Genomic DNA, 18,878 nt, shown 5'->3' with positions numbered 1-18,878 from the left:
CACAGATAAATAATGAAAATGCAAAGAGCTGGGATTGTAGCTCCATGTATTTTGGTGGTGCGTACCAGCTGCTGTAGCAGAATGACCACAGTGAAAATGTGGGTTTGGAGTCTGGGGAGAGAACGCATGATTTACTGCAGTCAGCGTTTTAACTGCCGCAGCTCTTCTCACACTCACAAACAGAACAGCAACACACACACACACACACACCTAAGAAGCAAAACTCACACTTAAGAAGAAACACACAGCAACATGCATCTCTGTCACACACAAACACTCAATGTTTGAGACTTATGAGGACTTTCGTCAAAACCCTAAAACCTGCTTTAACTTAAATGTTCACTACAGTGCTCTCTAAGAGAGAGTCTGCACTGCTGCCAGAGAAGGGCAGGTAAGTAGGTGTGTACTTATTTTTATCTTATCTCACTTCATTGGTTTCCCAAAGCACATTAACAGCTCATATAAATCTTAATTCTTTAAATTAAATGAATTCTGCTGCTTTTTGTTGGACACACAGCATTCTGGCCATGCAGCACGTAGTCGTCTGCTCACCCACCGAACCAAAGTGGCACCCCATTTTTTTATACTAGAGTAGCTTTGCCTGACTCACAATTCAAACACATCTGCTTGTTTCTGTCACTAACAAGCTGGATTATTTTGCTTTGTTCTGATTGGCTGTTTATTATAAACAGAAGGTTTGAGGTGCTGGTGGGTGGGGCTTCTGTGGTCACAGCCAAATTAGAGTGGCTGTGAAGTCCATATAAGGATATCTGATGTCACTGAGTATATAGAAATCAATGAGTAGGAAAAATAAAAAAAAAATGTCTGAAACCTGAGCTTTTGACTTTATTGGACTTATGATAAGCATATTTTTGGGTGATTTTACTATTTTTAATTCAACATCCACACATTTCAGCAACATATATACACCTATGATCAAAGGCTTTGTGGCAAAAAGTTTGGTTTTCATGCACTTTGTGGTGAATAACAATCAAAATGATTTCATAAACGTGTCCCTGTGCAAACCTTTGGCCACCGCTGTATAACAGAAAATAAGGAAAGACTGAAAAGTGTGAGCACACACTCTCTCCCATACACACACACACACACACACACACACACACACACACACACACACACATACACACACCGGGCCCCCGAGTCTTCAAGTCTGACAAATTTCACTTAGAAACTAAGTGAGCATTCATTCACACAGAAACGTGTCATTTCACTTTCCAGCCATCCCCTATCATTAAAACTTGGACACTCGCCCCGAGAGACACCAGAGGTGTGAACCGGCAGGAATAACTAGATGGCTCGATGGATGGAGGAGGACAGCGCGGAAACATAGGGGGTAGGGTTCAGCTGACATAAAACCTTTTTTACAAACACCGCCCAGAATCTCAATGAAATGATTTTTCAGGTTTCCTTCATCAGATGTTTTGGTTGCAGGAGAGATTCATGGGTCACGAGGACTGACAGCCAGTCGGTCCTGAGCAGCACAGCTGGTCTATTGCTAGTTTTGTTCACTGCGCGCTCCATTATGCTGGCCATAGGCCCCTTTTAGGAGATTAATGATTTCAATTCTAAAAGCCATTAAATGTAAATGTGAGACTAAAGAGCTGAGACTATTATTGGGTTTAGGGAATTTGCTCTAAGTACTGTGAAAACTTAACTTTGATGACATTTTGATGGCCAAACATACCAAATGACTAACTTATCTCGCGGTGAATGTCTGAACCCATTCGTATGACCATCTGTTAAGTATCTGTTGAGACTTCACACTTCACTAGTAATGAAAGGTTTGGAACGGTTGGGGTCTCAGCCTACTGACATGCTCCATCATCTGACACATTCATCCAATAACTGCTGTCTGGACTGAAGTGTTGAATCTTGATATCATGCTGTTAAAAAGTTATGATGTCATATAGCCTTGTTTTGGCTGGTAAAAATGCTTTTAATTGGGTTTTACAAATATAGCGTCATTTTCACTTCATGCAGCTTGCTGTCAATGAAAATATAAAAGCCAAATCAGTAGTTTTCAGTAGACATGGATACAGTTCTTCAACAAACCAGCAAGCTGGGTGTTCAAAGCAGCTTAAATAGCTTACCTCAGAGCAGGACTCAGGGTTCAGACTGTCTGCTGCAGGACTCCTTGTTCTTCTTGTGACTCAAGATCATTGGCAAAGTTTCCTGCTGATTCTGTCAGTCATGGTTCTATGTGACGGGTAAGAGTCTGCCTGTAGTACAGCAGACATGGAGTACCAAAAATACCAAAAACTCCCACCTTGAGAAAGAATGAGGAAAGCCTAACCTATAAAAATTAGTTTTCAGAAGTTCCTTAAAACAAAACAGTGAGTGAGTTGAACCTATAGACTGAAGAAGGCTGTAGCAAAGTTTATGTCCTACACTCTGAAAAGTGTGATCACTTCTTCTTTTAAAATAAGAGCGTGGACCAGTTAGGATGATTAGATGATCCGAGAGGCTGACAGCTGTTATAAGGTCCTAGTAGCTCTATATTGAGAAACCTGGCAATATAGAGCTTTATAAGTTAATAATAGAATTTTAAAGTGCATTCTGGAAGTCAGTGAAGGGAAGCAAAAATAGAGGTGATGTATGCACAGCTGCTACTTCTTGTTAGCAGCTTAGATTGTAGTCGCACTAAGGAGAAATGACGAATGTAAAAAGAGAGTTACAATAATCAGCATGGGAGAAATTAAAGTGTGTTCTAACAGTTCCAAATTATTAAATAACAGTAAAGGTTTAACAGTGCAGTGTTGCAGTGTTTCTAAGATGAAAGAAATAAGACTGGATGAGCTCAAAGAGATTCAGAATTCAGATGATGATCAGAGATAATAAAAAGGGTCCAGAAGAGGCTGACGTACTGACCGACATCGCTGTAGGAGGTGTTAGGACCAAACACAAGAACTTCAGTTTTACCAGGATTGAGATGGAGAACATTTGGAGACAGACAGCTTTCAATGACAGTGAAGCATTTGATGAGGTTGTCAGGGAGAAGAATTTTTAACACTTTACATGACTGGAGTCCTGGTTGTTGCTGGTTTTTTCTGAGGGGAAGAAGACAATTGTGAAATATTAATTTCAAGATTGCCCATAAATAATCCTCATTATTATTATTTTCCTGCTCTTATGACTTTATTATATTCATTTACTGTCATAACTTGATCTACATTCTACCTCTATAAGAAAAGTGTGCATTAAGGGTAGTTCACAAAACTGTCATGCTACCACACACATTTACACCAACACATAAATCTGCAGTGCCTGCAGTCCAAAAATTGAATTAAACACAGACAGTCAGTCCTTTTTCAATCACTGCACATATCATATCCTACGGCCCCCGAGAGAAAGAGAATGAGAAAGACTCGTGAAAAATAAAGGGAGGACGACGCAGATAATGAGAAACTCTGAGAGAAATGGAGAGACAGAAAGAATTAGAGACGAGGAGGGAGGAGAGGCCAGATTAGCGAAGTATATCTCCAGACCAACATAATTACCCATCATCCGCCTCTGTAATACTTCTCTTATCATCAGGCTCTTCAGAGAGAAAAGGTACAGAAACTCCAGAAACTGATTCGTGCTCTTTATTTCTCTCCTGTCCACCGCCTGGCTCTTATTGTGGCAGGTCAGACTAATGAAAGAAAAGGAGTGTAACATTTAAGATGTAAAAGAAAAGGAGAGACAAAGCAAGACATGACAGGATAAGGGAAGAGAAGATGAGGGGAGATGAAATTACAAGATGAAGGTTGGAATTTGACAAGAGATAACTTTCCTGAAAGGTAGATTTGTATGTCCTCAGGAAAACAAAGCTGCGTCATTAACAAACACACAGCAAACTATCATTTTGGTGCAACGCTTAATCACATTTTCTGGGGTGTTTCTGGCAACAGCCTGCTGACCCAGGTCGACGGTGCATGATACCCCTGAGCTCTGTGATATTTCTGTCACTTTAATTGCCCGGCTTTGCTTGATCCCAGATTGTTTCTGCCTCCCTTTCATTATTCCTTATTTCAACTAGCATCTAGCGCATCTAGATGAAAAGAAATAATGAGGAAAATGTTACAAAAACAAAGTACACAATAATGTCTAATTTTCATGAAGATCTCTAATTTCCTTGGATTAATCAGTGTAGTGTAATCATGTTGGGTCTTCAGTATTTGCTCACCTTTCATTGTCTCCTCCGTGTTTAGTTTTCCCTCGGTTTGTCTTTGTTCACTCCTCGTGTCTCTAACAATCACTTCCTGTGTTATTTTTAATTGCTTATCCTTATGGAGCTTCTTTTACATCACTTCCTGTCTTTGTCATCCACCCTCATGATTGTCTGCTCGATCTGATGGCCTTCACCTCATTAGTACAAGACAATTACTCATCATGTTCAATAGTGAGTAATACAGAGGAGCCTTGGCAGATGGCACATGTGTATTGCCATTCCACATAAGGTGTCCTTTGGCATTGATGCCTTGATTCAATTCAGTTTTACTGATAGCAGCAATTCACAACAACAGCCATCCCAAGGTACTTTAATGGTGTAGCTTCTATATTTTACAATATAAAGAGAAGCCCAAGAGTCAGACAAACCCTCTGAGCAAGCTCTTGGTGACAGAAGACAAAAGTTAATGACATGCAGCAGTAATATTATCTAACACAGGGTCACTGAGGGAAGCAGCTGTCTGGAAAATGGTCTCTAAAGCAAGTTTTTACTGCAGTGATGTGGCAGAACAAATGATGCTGATTACATTTTAAAAGTCCTTTCACAAATCTTGTTTATAATTAACATTAGTGGTCATCATATCGGTTTTAAATTGCTGTTAAAAATGCCATTAGCAGTGCGGAAAAGTATTTGTTTTTAGAGAAACTTTAGTGCATAATTAGCTGCTACTTTGCATTTTCTTCCCATTTTCTGTGGCTGGAAGCAAAATTCTGAGCCGTCCTCGCCTCGAGAGATCCTGGGATGCTGATCAGCACCTTCCTGCAGCAGAAAGACTGCCTTTTGATATATGAGGACATAAATTACAAGAGAAAAGCTGAAATGTATAAACTTGCTCCTTTTGTTGCTTCATTATTTTAACTTAAACAAGTTGGGGCCAGTTTGCTGTAAAATCTCAGAACAACCAGAAATATTATCAATCTATCAAACAATGCTGTTTTCAAAGGGGATGATGGAGATAATGTGTTTGACTGACTTCTTCTTCAGTCACCTTTCTCACTCACTATGTGTTAATAGACCTCTCTGCATTGAATCATACCTGTTATTAATCGCTGTCTCTCTTCCACAGCATGTCTTGTCCTGTCTTCCTTCTCTCACCCCAACCGGTCGCAGCAGATGGCCCCGCCCCTCCCTCAGCCTGGTCCTGCCGGAGGTTTCTTCCTGTTAAAAGGGAGTTTTTCCTTCCCACTGTCGCCAAAGTGCTTGCTCATAGGAGGTCATATGATTGTTGGGTTTTTCTCTGTATGTATTATTATAGAGTCTACCTTACAATATAAAGTGCCTTTGGGTGACTGTTGTTGACTGTTTCTCCAAGTCAATCCATGGTACACCTTTCAAATGTGTATGTATTGTACTTGACCCACTAAATGTGTGTGCTGCTTTGTGTACAATGTGCATCATGAATGAGCTTAAAACAGAGAAGAATATTTGGGGACTGTAAAGGCAAACTTAAACTTGCGAGACCAAAGAGAATTCCCAGGAAGATGTAGTGAGGCAGCAGGAAAGAAGTGGGAGAAGGAAAGAAAGCCCCGGGTCCCGTTCAGACCGTACACCCATCCACCCTGGGATGAGTGTAACCCTGGGAATACACACAGTGCATGTCTGACACATCATGTCTTTTCAAACTGCTTCGCAGCATGAGCATCTCAGAAGTGTGACATTTTGTCTGCAATGGTCTTTTATTTTGCTACTTCTGTGTCTGACTTTCACCATCTTCATCTTTTCTGTGCACTTGGTGTAGTTTCTGCAACAAGAAAAAAAGACCTATAATTAAGCAAGGCACAGCAAAGTTACACTTTTATGATGCTTCTGAAACGTGCCTCATCTGATGAAAGAGCAAATGTTGTTTAGAGTGGGTGCAATCAGCTCTGAGCTGGAACACGACCCAATCCCACCCAGACTTACTCAATATTAACTACACGTTGAGTCAGACAGACTTGAGCCTCATAAGGGATTTCTTAATTTTAGGAAACAGTGTGGCAATCAAGCAGCAATACGTGGGGCTCATAAATCTAAGAAGTAATCTGATAAATGATCTGAGGAGTGACGTGATCACTGAAATGCCAGAAAATGCAGTTCCTCTCATGGTGGCTAAAAGAGGGTCCATCCCTATAGACTCCAATGATAAAATGTCCAATTTCACAGCAGAAATTCACAATTACAGCCTGCTAGAAAAGCAAATTTTGTTCCTATTGTTTCACCCTTTCACAGCAACAAGCTGTGGGACAACTGACCCTAACAGACAGGATCTTCAAACCAGCATCTGTGGCTACATGTAGTCATATCAGACAGACCTTCATGACGTTGGAAATGCAGCTGTTCAAATTAAGTTTCATTCTGCACAGAAACCGTATATCTGTATGAGCTTACTTTCCATCATATCAGTCACAAAACATGTTCTGCACCTTTACCAAGCATGCTTCATAATCATGCCCTGGACTTTATAACCCACCAACAATTTATGGCAGTTGGTCTGAAACCTGAAATTGTGGCAGAGCCTCCAAGTGAAAGTGCAAAATGGAACTGGGCCACAGTGTATCGCCGGGGAGACAAATGGGAAGGGGTAGAAGTAAGAAGTGAGAATAGAAAATGCTGAAAAAACAGACAGCAGTGAAACAGAGAAAATGAAAGAGAGGTGAAACTGATTGGAGTTGGGGGTGTGGGGGAGTGGGGGGGACAACAACAGAAGACCTTGGGGAAATGAAATGTTTATTTAGCAAATACGGGGCAAAAGATGGGGTTTCTCTCCATCCAGCAATCACACAGAAAAACAGAAGTGGGCAGCGGTGTAAATGGAGAGAGCGGGGTGGGAGAGCGGGTTAGCACTGGAGGGAGAGGAGATGGACAAGAGGTAGGAAGAGTAATTAAGGGATGCAAGGGAAAACAGAGGAGAAGAAATAGAAAAAGAGAGAGGGACAGGGCGTAATGCAAAATGGATGAGGTTACAGTGTTACAGCTGTAGCAGTTAGCGTTTTCCATTATTCATGCAGCGCTAGGGTTAGATTCGGGTTTTCATTCTCGTCAAGTGGGTTTAAAATTAATTCCCTGAGCACATCCATTTGACAAAAAGAAGACTTTTTTTATTCAAAAATAATGCACATCACTCTCCTCTTTTAGGCCCGGGGATCATTTAGTAAATAGGTTGTCCAAATACAGATGCTCTTACACCGCATTCTCTATCCTCACAGCAAATGGATGCAGAGTATATATTTTACTTTTCATGCCAAAGATCATTTGAAATTGTCAGAGTGGGTGGAAGCACCAAATGATGTGGATTAAAATTCCAACGGTTTCCCTTCTCCTCCATTATTTATGTCGGCAGCTGTTCGGATGTGTGAGCCAAACTAACAGGAAAACCAGAGTCTCATGTGGAGCCAGGATTCATTTCCTGTTGCTTCAATCTTTTTGAAGGCTTTTTTTCTATCTTACAACACATAAAAATGTTTTTCAAGTTTTTAATGTATGCATAGTCTTCGAGCTTCAAACGTTTGTAACACAAAGAATAAATTCCAGGGTCTCTATCTATTTATTATTGTGAAAGCCTGAAAGTTCAACTTTATATTTTAACATCAAGGAGTCAGAGTTTCTCGTATTTCTTTTAAAGTGCTCTTGAGCAATAATTTTGCAGGTTTTCTGAAGACTGTTCAAAAATTCTCGTTGGACATTGGCTGCTTTTTCAACAAATTTTGTCATGTCATATCTGTAGCGGAGAATTGTGTGAGGACCCAAATGCAGACAAGCAAAGGCAGAGTGTGGTGAACTATACTGCTTCTGTTCAGACTTTAACATCATATGGACTGTATGCATCCAACATACCAAACTATCAGAGTTTATTAGCTCCCCAGCAGCACCGGGGCCAGTTTGAAAGTTGCAGAAAGTAATGTGATTCACTTTGCAAATGAATATATCAATTATAACTGAGATTGTTTAACTGTGCTTACAAGAATGCACTGTATCATCACTCATACAGCTTCAGCTTACCAACATTAGAATTGCAAATGTCTCATGAATGTTAATGACTTGTTATCTATCAGATAATATGGATTATATGCTAACTGAAGTTAAAAGTCTGTACGTGGCCCATCAATAAGTCATGTTCATTATTGTGGGTTCGTGTTAACTGACATGCTGGAGACATTTGGTAAAAAAAAAAACATATCTTGTTGTCTTGCTGAGATAAAGTGAATGGCTGAGTGATGGATATCAGCAACATGGAGTATTTCACTAAATGTCAGAATCATGATGAATAGTTTATAAAGCTGGAGTTTGAACTGAAAACAAAAACAAACCAGGGATATCTTCATTTCTTTATATTATGCATTCATATGTCGCCCACTGGTGATACTTTTAAAAACTGTGAAGGGTGGAGCCTGACAAAGTTTTAATAAGTCAGTTTTGATCTCTCCTACTTTGTCAGCCCAACTAGTTCTGCATTTCCTCGGCTGCACTGAGATGTGACGTATTTGATGTAAATGATTAATCCTAATTAAGCATTGCACATGCATGTGGAACAAAGTACTACAATCACGTGTGATGACGCATGATTTTGAAATATGAATATATTAAAATAACAATGTTATGGAGTATGATTAAATATTGTTGAAATATACATTTGAAACATAAAAATGACAAAAAAAAATAACAAAAAGTTAGTTTATTAATGAGATGAATTCAACCTTTAGAGAACCTTGACAGGAAACGACCACGAACTGTAAAAGATCTGGACACTGATATTTTTGGATCTAGAAGTTTCAACTTCAGTGACTCGAGCTGAAGTGGAAGAACATCTCTCAAATAAGAGGAATCACAAAATTCATTCAATGTTTAGTGACTTTAAATTGTAAAATTGTAAAAAAAAACAAAAAAAACAAAGCTTTTTGTTTAGCAGGCTGTAGACTGGTTTATTTCTGCGTTAAAGTTGGACATTGTAACATAAAAGTTTATGGGAACCTATTTGCTTTTGCAGCCTGCCTCAAGTGGTCGTTATGGGAACTGCAGTGTTTATAACTTCATGTGGGCTTCATTTTTCAGCCATGTAGCCTGCTGCTTTGGCCTGAACCAGTGCTGACTCATGGCCCCTTTTTTGGTTGGTTGGTTATTTTGTAATGGAGACGCTAGCGTTTTCTCCACTTGCCTTATCTGGGACATGCATAGATTCAAACTAGTGGCATTTCAATCACTGGCCCACTCCTGCCACATCTGGGCTGCTATCTCACCACTGTCTGCGCCTGCAGAGAGATGACAACAACATATAACAGCTGGTGGCTTCAGACAAAATTAGAATTCTCCTGTCAGGAAACATCAGACTTTGTTCCAGAGTAATTTGGAAGGCTATTTACATATTTTGCCTGACTTTAAGACATTTCTGCTTCATTAGATGGTTTGCTCAGGAAAAGATAAGAAACAGAAAGGAGATGACAGGGTACAAAGATCATGAGTCCAATGAGACAAGATATTCTCTCTGCTTGCTAATCAACCTGAAAGCTTGCATGACTAAGCTAAAGCTGTTTTCAATTAATTATTAATTTAAATATGCAAACTTTTTACATGTATGCTGCCAAACTGCTTGTAACAATCAGCCTAAAAGCAGTTTGATTATACGTCCATTCAGTTCCTGCTCTTTCCCAAACCACAATTCTTTATCTGTGTACTTCACTTGCACACATAATTGTCTTTTTTTTTCCATAATTCATGAGATGCTTGAATTACATTAAGGTTTTCATTCATTCTTGAACGAAGCAGCTGGTAAATGTTTAAACCCACAGCTCTAACATGAATTAAATCATCCTTGCTCTGTCAGCCACAATAAATAGAATTTTATTCTGTTTTCATTTAAGAACTTGACAGAAAACAGGTGCATCTTTGGTGTTCTACCCATTGTTTGGGAGACATTACACTAGCACAAACAATCCTCAGCTTATGTTGAATCAAATTACTTGTCTATTCAATTCAGTTTTATTTAAACAGCAAAAAATCACAAGAAGACTCAGCTCAAGGTGGACCCTGCAGTAATATAGAGAGAAAACACCAACTATCTAACAACCCCCTGTGAGCAAGAACTCGGTAACAGTGGGAAGGAAAAACTCCCTATTTAACAGGAAAGGGCCTTTAGCAGAACCTCAGGGTGGGGCAGCCATGAGGGGTGGGCGTGAGGGGAGGAAGTCAGGCTGTGGAAGAGAGCCAGAGATGATTAATGATTAAATGCAGAGCGTTGTTTCTATACATGAAACCTAAGGGAGGCATGTAAAAGTAGGGGAGGGCGATGTATCAAATATACTCGATGTATCGCGAGTTTTTCCACGTACGATGGTCAAAATGGCTTTATCGTAACCATCGAGTATAGTTGCTATGGAAATATTAAGCTGTGTGCACGTAATTCACTGTCATAGTTTTTTTTTTCCCACACGCTGCGAATGCATCATTAATCCCCCCCTCCCAACCGGAAAATTTTCTATCGCAAAATAACATAACTGCTCCTTTAATTTTTTGTTGTTTTCTCTGTGTTTGGAGGTTGTAAAAATGGTTTATATGAGCTTTTAGCTGAGATTAGGAGGTTTCTGTGGATACCACACATGCCGATATTTGACTTCACTGAGGCTTAAACTGCAGCTTACCCCCTTTGTCCCCGGTCTCAAGACATATCACGGTATATATCGCTATAACCTCACACACACACACACACACACACACACACACACTGCAAAATCTTCAGTGTTAAATTGACACTAGAAAGTGTCTATATGTGTCCACTCTTTTGAGTGTTAATTTAACACACTTTTGAGTGTTAAATTAACACTTTTGACAGTGTTATATTTCTAATAGTAAGCTAGTCAGTGTTAAAGATTAACAACGACTAACACTGAGCAGTGCTGATTTTCTATCACTGGAAAATAACTAAATATGCTAGTAATATTTCAGTGTTAGAAAAACAACATTGCTAATGTTAGTCAATGTTAATCTTTAACACTGACTAGGTTACTGGTAGAAATATAACACTGTCAAAAGTGTTAAATTAACACTCAAAAGAGTGGACACATATAGACACTTTGTAGTGTCAATTTAACACTGGAGATTTTGCAGTGCACACACATAGAAAATTGTCATATTAGAGTTTCGTCACCCATGTATAAACATGTATAAGGGAAGCAGGTAGGATGTAAATAGAGTTGAACCCTCTGGATCTCTAAAATTAACCTTAGTGTGTGAAGAAACTTGCTTTTCAAGGACATTTTGGAATCTATCATTCAAACCACAGTGCCATTAATACCTAAGGCTTGTGGTAGTCTCTGCAATAAAATATTATGGTCGACAGTATCAGATGCTGCACTGAGGTCTAGCAGGACAAGCACAGAGATGAGTCCACTGTCAGAGGCCATAAGAAGATCAGCTGTTTGACAACTACTCTTTCAAGGATTTTTGATATGAAAGGAAGGTTGGAGATTGGCCTATAATTAGCTAAGACAGCTGGGTCTAGAGATGCTTTTTAAGTCATTGTTTAATTACTACCACTGTTATGGCAACACATTCTCACTCCCTAAGCCTAATATTTTACGCTAGGTGACAAATCGTCAACATTTTACGCTTTTGGGTACCCAACATATTTCTAAATGACGGAAAAAGGAGAACACATGAGAACCATTTGGACTCAATCTACACATGTTTGTTCATTTTCTTAACATGCTTTGGAAAACACTATTTTACGTAATTTAACTGCTGGCTAGGGTTAGGGATAAGGTTGGGTTTAGGGGTGGAATACATGGCTGGAACGTCTATTACCGCGTGACCGTCATTCCACTGGAATTCAGCCATAACCCGGCGCGGACCATAACAACGCGGAAGGTCACCTTTTGCCTTCCTCAGGAACGCTGCGGGAGTGACAAAAGTATACTACGCCCCGGGAGTGAGAACGGTCATGATTTTGCGTGTTGTCTTTCCTCATCACACCTGAGGGTGGTGCTGTTCGTTCTCTCTGCTGTTTGTGCTTATGTGAATTCTAGGTGGAGACTGACCATTGGTTGAAGACTGAATGGGGCTGGCTATAAATTGGGAACCTCTAGACCAACAGGACCCCGCGGACTTCCTGCTTCCAAGCAAGGTGTGCATTTAACCCTGGATCTTGTGTTTAGCGGTGTACTGTGTGTGGCCAAGTTTTCATAATAAGAATTGGTTGTCTCGTATATATTGTAAATACTGTAAATAGAGCTTTTCTGATTGATCTGGTAGCAATACAGGGGGAAGCCTTTTTCGTTTAAAACCTTTTTTCTCCTGTTTAGGTTAGGGAGACAGGTAAGAGGCCGGTATTTTCTTTTGGCTTTCTCGTGATGAGTAAGTTCGTTCTGTTTCATTTCCAGAGCATGTTTGTATTGGCCGTGCCCACCCTGATGCTTGCTACTTTTCAAGGTTAATAAAAATCTGGTTGTTGTGAAACCCAAACCCTGTGGCAGTGTTGGTCTTTCCTTGGGAGCAGGGAGCAGGACGTTATCTTTCCTTTTTTTTGTGTTGCGCTCTAAGCTGGGGTGTAACTCCATCTTAAAGGCATATGGTACATAGCTCATTAACAGACAGAGCGATCATATTTAAGATTGAAGCATTTATAAATGGTAAGACTTTGAGCAGTCTTGTAGGAATGGTGTCTAACAGTCAGGTTGATGGTTGGAAAATGATTGCTAAAGTTAACTCAGAGAGAAAGAGTCTAACTAATTATCAGTAGTATTGAAAGTAGCTCTGTGAGATGAATAATTCTCTAATGGTTAAAATTTTATTTGTGAATAAATTCATGAAGTCATTACCAGTTAAGGTTAAAGGAATGCTTGGCTCAACAGAGCTCTTGGCTACAGTGCTGAAGAGAAACTGGATTTTCTGTTCTTATTTTCTTCAATAAATGCCAATAAAGCTTCACTGAGGCTTTTTTAGAGTCTAAACGAAGATCTTAGTGAAATGCCTACTTATGTATTATCTGCATTAACACTAGAACCACCAAAGAAAATTTAAATAAGGTAGCTGTTAAACTATAACCATATCATCTCATATTTCATAACTTTTCCTAACATGGATTATTCATTGAATAATGAAAGACCACCTCTGGAACAGCAGAGGACCCATAGAAATGAATGTAAACCCACCACCATTGTTTACTACATTTTGAGTAAAGGCTGCTATAACAGAGCCAGAGGTAGTTAGATATGATTGAGAAATAAATATATGGGGGTCTGACTTAATTACTACCAGGCTGACAATGGGATTTTGAGTGTGTGACCAAACGCACGGAGAACAGGGCGGATTGCTGGCTGGTCTGAGCAGCGAAGCAACTGTAGCTGAACTGAACAGAGAGTCCAGAGTGTGGAGAACTAATCAGAGCAAACAGTCAAACATTCTTGAGCAGGAAAGCTGAGGAGGTTTGGTGACCGGAGCCACAGATGGACGATGATGAACGTTGACTGTTTTATTTTTAAATAATTATCTAGATTCTGTTTTTTATTTATTTACATTTTTATAGCTAACTCTGAGGTCATTTAAAAAAATAGGAAATCAGCTGTTTGATCTGTTTCACAGTGAGCACTCGCCTTTCTTTCAGCACAACTAATACTGCTATTAATTAATACTAATAATTGGTTATTAGTTTGTTGTAATATGTATTTTAACTTTATGTTCTGTTATGAAATGTAATGTTGAGACTTTAAAATGTGGAGTCCACACCCTATGTGTGATGTCACATGGCTAAATCCATCTATAATGTACTATTTATGGAAATGACATAAGGATGAATTTTGTTTTTTGATAATTTCTTTTTCATTTTGTAAGGTGAGATGAGTCTTAAAATTGTGCCTAGTGTGAGGCTGATATGACTATTAAATTCTAAATTTCTTTTGGAATAAGACCTAAAGGAGATTTCATGAGGCATCAGCAGCATCTTCAACAGACCGAAGATTTGAAATGCATTTATCAATATGTTGATAAATGTCATTTAGGTCCATCACAGTGTGATTCAGTAAAAGGACTAGATGTTGTAGTCCCTGATAATGCATTGTGTTAAATGGCGAGACTCTTGAGGGATGGCTGGCAGCCCAGAAACTGTACCAGCAGCACACATCGTGGTGTGCCTCAACTTTCGGTCTTTTACCCAAGCTAATCTGCCATTTTTGGGGGGATTAGAGATCTGATCTAGGTTATCATATTAAGATTTGGGACACATCGTCAATAGTGGACCTTGGATTCATCGGGTGTTTCGGCCATCATCACTAGACACCCTCATCCAAGGAGGCCCTGCCAGGGTTGATCAGACCCCGGAGTGTGTCACTGGTTTATGTTAAATTGTTATTTCTCTTATTCTTTCTTCTGTTTAGTTTTCTACAGTTTATTTTCTCCTATCTATTCACTGCAACACCACACTGCAACACTGTGAAAGCCACAGTTAGCTATCAGTCAAATTTCTGCTAAGGTTTTTATTTACTTTAGCTTTTTAGGGTTAGTCTGTAAAGAAAAGGCCAGCTTCTGACAGCTTGTGCTAGATATTTTTTTAAGAAGCTGGTAGTATGTTCCTGTGGTTATCTGGCATAGCATAAATGTAAACAATTTGAATCAAGGGGGGGCGGACTTAATATGAAAAAGTTTTTTGCTTGTTGTGGGATCCATCTGGGATCTGGGAGGACGCCCGCATAAGATTTTTAATAAAGAAGGCAGCAAAACATTGTTTAAATTCAGATGGCATCGGTTGGAGATGATTTCTCAGAGGGCAGCTGGTGAGATGGAAGTTACTTTATCACTTGTTAGCCAAATTAAAAATTTGGTCAAGTGCAGAACTTTTTATTAAGCACTCTCATAATAGAAAATGACATTAACTTAGTTCATTAGAAATCTGGAGGAAAAAAGTAATTACATTACAGCGAATCAATTAAGTTTCATTGCCTCGTGAATAGAATTTGCTGTGTTTGGTCCTCGGTCCAGCTGGATGTTTGGCTGCTTTATTTTATGGAATCTATTGTTGATTTTTAAAGAAAGAGATAACTGAGATAACAGTTGAAATTCATTTTCAAGTTTGGACCATGTTTGACTGCTGAGAAGGAAACTGATAAACAAAACTGAAATTTGCAATTCATCAACTTGTTGAATTTATGAAAAACTGAAAATTAGTATCTGTTTGTATCCTGACCTCTAAAAAACTGAACTTACATTTGTAGAGCGAAATGAGATTGGTAGAGCACATTTTAAAAAACCACAGACTTTAAAAAGCCAGAGAGGGTTTGTGTTTCCTCCTCAGGATGTGCAGTTCTGTTTCTGTAATGCTTTGAAATGGAATGTGGACAAGGTGCTGCTACAGTGCGAGCTAGCTTAGCTGCGTGTAGCAATTTTATATCGATTTTGTTTAAATTTAAGACTGATTTTTCACATGGTTTTGTGTAATAATGCTACATGTAAATGAGTCCACAGACTATACAAATACACCTTTAGCATAATGCTGAGCAGGAATACCTCTCCTGTCAAATAGACTAGAATGTATTCATTAGAGTCCTGGGAAACAAATTCCAGAACAGTTGTCTCAGAAAGCTAGCATGATAATGACACACTGGAATCTTTAGTTTCAGTCATTTCCACCGGTGTGTCTGTGTCCAGTTTACAAAGATTGGAGCTTGTCAAGCTGAGAGGCTAGCAGCTGTTTTTGGTTCTTTGCTGAGGCACATTGTGGATAAACGTCTGGTCTTCCACTTGAGGGGTACACAATCTACTCCTCACAGGTCCGTGTGCCAGTCTCAAGCCCAGATAAATGGGAGGAGCTGCACTGGGAAGGGCATCCAATGTAAAAACTGTGCCAAATCAAATATCAGCTGCTGTGACAAACACATTTGGGAAATCAGGACCAGCTGAAAGTATTTGTAATTTATATGGTCTGATATACTCTTTTAAAATATTGGTGTAGTGGTTTTCAACCTGAATTCAAAAAAAGCTTTATTTATACATATACCTGGTCCTTACAGAACATCACTGATACAATGGATGCTCCATGTAAGCACCTGTCTCTCTCTATAGGGAGTGACAAAAATACAATTTGTAATTGTTTGGATAGCATGACTTTTTAATTTACTAAGTCCTGCATAATTCACAGAAAATCATTCACCTTTGTCAAAATAGTGCCCCATCGTGTCACAGCCCCTGCTTTTTAATTACGTTCAACAATACACTACAGTCAATGATTCTGATGGCAATTATCTGTTTAATAGATTCCAGTTTAACTGAAAAACTGTGTTTCATGTACCAGCACCCTATGGCTGCAGAGTACAGAGGCTTGTATCAGTGCGTACACCACTGTGGGTCATTTACCTGTTCACTTGTTCATTTCATCAGTGCAATCAACCGCTTCAGTGTCTGAATTCTTCTGGGCTTCAGCTGTGCATTATTTCCAGAGTTCAAATGAATACCAAATCATCAGAGACAGAAATCTTCTTCTACTCATATGGGTTTCCAGGATTAAACCTGTGGGTGTAGGAGGTATGTGAGCGGGGGCATTAACATTCGCCATCCTTTTCCTAATAGTTCCCCTCCTCAGCATTAATCTGCCATGTTAATCTATGCATTTATGTAGGTCACAGATTATACTGTGTGAACATTTTCAAAAAACTGAAGGAATGAGATTTGACATCCTCCTCTCTTTCGTGTATTTATTAAGTTCAATATTGGATATTCACTGGCTATGAAGGATCTCATGATAGTCTGTAAAACCACAAGTAAATGAGAAAGCGGCAGCTATGATCCCTGAATCCATTCTTTATTTAAAAGTTTACTTTTCTGACTTTTCTCTTGAGTCATCAGCAGTGCATGTGTACGGAGTATGTGTGCCTTTTTGCATGTGCGTGTGTGTCAACCCTCATCTACTATCCTTTGGTTTAAGTCACTATTCATCCATTCTGACTATTCATTTGTCTTCCAAGGCTGTGTCGCCTCACGCTCCCTCAGGTTAACAGTATTGGCGTTTACTAGAGATATGCAAAGCACGTTTCCACTTACACAGCGATACAATATTCAGCATTCAGTCCTCGTATAATGCTCCCCAGATGCTGCTAATTCTAATTCACAGCCGCACTACTAAAAGCAGCCACCACTCATGCCACCTAAACCATCCCCCCCCATTCATCCTCATCTTTCTTCAGCATCCTTAGCCCATTCTTTACTTGGTGCATCTGTATGTCAGTCACAGCAAACAAGAGCAGGCACAGATGTTCTTCCTGGGTCATCACTAAAAATAGCAGTTAATCTTCTGTTAACTGTCCTCTGTTTATTTAAAAGAGAGAGAGCAAGAGAGAGACACACACAAACAAAAGGAAATAACAAATCCAACAGCACTGCTTTTTGTATAAAAGAAAAGGAAATGTTTTAAGCATTGAGTGCAGATCATGGAGGAACTGTCTTAAAACCTAAGCTAATCTGACTGATAGCCCTCCTGTTTACTTCCTGTTTAAGACTGAAGGTTTGGATTTTGATCATTTAACTAGCCTCTTCTGAGTTATTATAGACAAGTTAGACAACATTTAAATGGTGCCAGTCAACTTTCCAGATATCGAACATGCAGTTAAATCAACAGTTATCTTTTTAAGTTAAAAACTTTAATTCTAGAATCAAATGACCTCAAAGTATGAATGTGTATTCTTGCAAATGTGCATGTATTTTCTCATCATCTTTTCATCTGTTGCTGCTAATACCAGGCACTCTTGAGAATCCTCTGGCAGATGCAATAATTTTCTTCTTTCTTTAAACAAGCTTTTGTCAATCTGTTTGTGATTGTAAAGGGTTGTAGGTACGTAGACACCTCATTGGCTGATGAAACAGCATGGCACCAGGAGAGGCAAAACACCCACTGCATCATACAGGCACTGCATCTTAAGTAGAGGGTGATTCCTTCACAGACTGTAAATAAAGGTGGATGACAAAGCTTCCCAGAACAGAGCCTACAATATCTTGAAAATTGGTCCACTCATTTGTGCTGGTGTCACACTTTGCAGCCAGCATTACTGTAATGAATGAGAAGATGGAGACATGTTATTGAGGTACCGGCTGGGGCTGGTTGCTGTGTGGGTCATGAACCCTGACCACTCCATGTTAGCAGCTGGGACAGAAGCCCGAGCTAACAAATCAAATTACACAACAAGTAATTATTACTGAAAGACAATACGTTTTGGGGATTTCCTTACCTGGATGATTGACTGTGCATCAAGACATATTCTGTTTGAACACTGTCTGCCTTATCAAAGATAGATATAGCCACACTGAGGTCCCAAACGTTTTGATGTCCCAATGTGAAGTCTGGAGTTAAATGTTATCAATAACTGTTTCTTTTTCTTTATTAAACCAGAAGTGATGAATGAACAATGATTCTAACTGAGAAACTGATGCAGATATGCCTGTCCTTTTTTTTTTTTTTACTTCAATGGGATGATAATTTACAGAATAAGAAACAGCTTGAGAGTCTATAATCCTGAGGGGTTTGGAGTGGCACCACTGATGGGTCAGCGTGCCATTGCAAATGGGTTGTTGATATTCTGGAGAAAATATGATTTTTGGAGTGAAAGTTAACACAAAAAAATAGTTTGCTGATGATGATCATGTCGACTGAATAAAAATCGTCGCCTTTACCCATATAGGCTTTTGAAGCAGGGTATGG

This window comes from Pelmatolapia mariae, linkage group LG14, assembly GCF_036321145.2.
Source record: "Pelmatolapia mariae isolate MD_Pm_ZW linkage group LG14, Pm_UMD_F_2, whole genome shotgun sequence".
In the NCBI taxonomy this organism is placed as follows: domain Eukaryota; kingdom Metazoa; phylum Chordata; class Actinopteri; order Cichliformes; family Cichlidae; genus Pelmatolapia; species Pelmatolapia mariae.
Note: the sequence above shows the minus strand (reverse complement) of the source record.